This window comes from Phalaenopsis equestris, unplaced genomic scaffold, assembly GCF_001263595.1.
Source record: "Phalaenopsis equestris unplaced genomic scaffold, ASM126359v1 Scaffold000347, whole genome shotgun sequence".
Lineage (NCBI taxonomy): Eukaryota > Viridiplantae > Streptophyta > Magnoliopsida > Asparagales > Orchidaceae > Phalaenopsis > Phalaenopsis equestris.
Window position 1 is genome coordinate 1,585,007 of NW_018164789.1, and position 3,324 is coordinate 1,588,330.

The 3,324-nt window shown below is 35.4% G+C and overlaps 1 pseudogene; it reads left to right on the plus strand.

The window, feature by feature from the left end:
- The first annotated feature begins 234 nt into the window (after positions 1 to 234).
- LOC110026045 lies at positions 235 to 2,947 on the plus strand (annotated as a pseudogene).
- The last annotated feature ends 377 nt before the right edge of the window (positions 2,948 to 3,324 follow it).

Here is a 3,324-nt window from a genome sequence, read left to right on the forward strand (position 1 = left end):
CATCTACCTCCAGATATATATATACTGTTATTTAAAAGTATGTACTCTAAGATAATATGGAGCCTATTCACCTAACAAATGTCTTGTAAGGGAAGAAATATTTTAAAAGCTTAAGATAAGTCTCAAAATATTCAGGATCATACGCCAATAGTCCTAATAATAATAATTATTATTATAACACAGCCCAGGCCATCTTTCCCTCGCCCTTAAAACCCCCCCGCTTACTCCCCAGTTCTCCTCGATCTTTCTCTCTCTCTCATTCACAAAGTGTGACATGGGGAGTAAGATAGGCCATGTAGCTCCCGGCTGGGGCTTCCTCGTAATCGGTCTATGGCACCTATACAACAACATCAAACTCTTCTCTCTCCACCCCAACACCTTCCGCTCCACCTCCTGGTTCCCCGCCCCCAAACACCGCCACCTCGAACTCCTCCTCATCGCCATTGGCAGCTCCATCTCCATCGCCATGGAACTCTTCATCGGTCCCTCCCGCCACCAGCCCTTAGACCCCGACTTCACAATCCCCACCAACCACCTACACAACTTCGAGCACGCATCCATCTCCCTCTCCATCCTCATCTACGCTGCGTCTGCGGCGGGTTCGGGTGGCGCGCCCCGCCGCCGCTCATCCGCTGACACTTATAGCGGCAACGGCGGCCTTCGGCCAGGAATGGCTGCTGTTTCATCTCCACTCCACGGATCATATGGGATTGGAGGGACAGTACCATTGGCTTCTCCAGCTCATCATCGGAGTCTCAATGGTTACCACTTTGATGGGTATTAGTCACCCCCGCAGCTTTGCTGTTGCGTTCGTTCGTTCCATCAGCATAACCTCCCAGGTAGGATTCCATCAGCCGGGCTTCTTAATTGAGTACTCAACTCTATATTCTATACTTCCAAATCTAATAATTTCTGTATTAATAGAAGTCACGAAATTTTATGAATTTAAATATAATAGAAATGCAACGTGGTAATTTATGAATTTTTTATTTTTTATAAACAAATTTTGAACCTGGTAATTTTTTTGAAGCAATATTTTCTAATATTATATAAAAATTATTTCTTATTTATCTGTTATTAATTAATTTAAATTGGGAATTTTACATTACAATTCTTATGTCTTTATATATCTCCCACCTAAACTATGTTTACATTTTTACTTTTACAAAATGATAATAATGATATTCTTATGTGGTTATAAAGATGTGGGTGTTATGTGTAAATATATATAAATGTTTAGTGGTGAGATATATAAATACATTAGAATTGTATCCTAAAAAATTTAATAAAGCTTTTAATACATACCACTTAACTCTATGTATTTACATATATATCTACCTGTTAAATTTCTTACTTCCATGCCACCTTACTAATTGTTGAAAATCTGTATTTTACATTTTAAAACTTCAAATGGTAGCATTTTTTTGTGAAGTTTTGAGGGGTTTAAATATAAAAGTAAAAGTTTAGGATAAGATTACTAAAACATAAATTTTTTTTGGTATGCATGTAAATGCCCCTAAATTTAAGTAAAATAACAAAAACAAGGCAAAAAAAACAGTGATTTTTGTGTATCTTATCCGAACGGTGCTGCGTCCGGAAAACGTCCAGACAACAGTTGCAATACATTTAAGTGCGGTATTTTTTTCCCCTTCTACTGCTATAAGAAAATCACCGCCGTTGTTCGGATAAAATTGTACGTCGGGATAAACTTGAGATTAAATTCCCCAAAATGAAAAACGATAACAAAATAAGAAAAAAAGTGCTAAACTAAACTTTTCTTACTTCAAGAAATGATATTATGACCGATTTGACGGATATTTTATCTATAAATCACTATATTTCCCTAAAAACAAATGATGGATTTTTTCCACTACCAGACCAAAATTAGAAAAAGGACCATCTACAGGCATATCATTAATTTGTTAGGTATATTCACTAATATCTATATTTATATATCTATTTATATAACATTTTAAACTAGTAAATGACATCAAAATAAACCGAAAATATAAGTAAAATTTATTTGTTAAAATGAATTATAATTTTTTTTTCATTTATATATGTCAAAATCATTAAGACAATAAAAATTTCAATAAATATAAAAATTTACTATCTAAATTTATATATGGCCATTTTCACATACATAAAATGATAAATAAAATGAGAAAAATAATAAAAAATTAACTTAATATAAATATTTAAATACTGTTTTTTTAAATATGATTCCTTAAATTTAATATACAAGGCAGCTCACGATTCAAGTCGGAATTAATTTAAACTTAACTTGTTAGCTCATCAAACTCAATTCAAGAGCCACATATTGAAATGAACTTGAACCGGCTCAAGAGTCTGCTCGACTCACACCCCTAGAATTGACAAGCTCACTAACTGCCCTTCAAACAGGGGCTCTGGTTCATCATCCTCGGCTACGCTCTTTGGACGCCAGCACTCATCCCCAAGGGCTGCTACATGAACGATGAAGACGGCCACTACGTCGTCCGCTGCCAAAGCGATGACGATCTCTTCCGCGCCAAGTCTCTCGCCAACCTCGAATTCAGCTGGTTCATCACTGCCGTAATCATCTTCTCCTTCCTCCTTTACCTTTTCTTGAGCAGAAGATATGAGAATGAGTCGGACTACGACTCCATTGAACAGCTGGATCTCGAGGACTTGGAGCTTCAGAAAAAGATCAACCGAAAGCTTGAGGAGTCCGATAGCTTTCCGTTCATGGATAAGGTGGTGAGGGGCGTTTAATAAATTAATGAAGTCAGTTTGTTATAATGGGACTTTGATTTCTTTTTTAAATTGTTGATCGTTTCGTGTTGGTGCAACTCAACGTAAATATAATGGAAATTGGAAAGTTGAATTTAGATTTGTTGTTGGTGTGACAGAGATTTTATTTTTCTATAATGACAAGTCTTTCCAAATGTGGTTAGAAAAGTGCATCTGCCGCACTAGATGTAATTAATGTTTGATATATTTGTGATTTAATTAGTTGTTTTGCCATTACAAGTTAGAAAAGAATTTAATTTAAAATTTGTTTAGAGTGCATAATGTTTTAAATAAGAATGACAGTAATGTACTGGATTTAATTATAAAATTCATTTCCATCTATTATAGTTAGTTGAAAAAATAAATAACTGAAAAAAATATTTTAATTCAAACAAAAAGAGGATAGATATTGGTAAAATAAAATTATGGAGTTATTTAAACTCACGTTAAGTTAGCGTTTTTGATTTAAGGGTCTGTTTGGGGCAACTTGTGAGTTTCAGGATAAACAACTTATCCTGAAACGCGGCCCGCGGCACCACCGCGGGGGGCGAC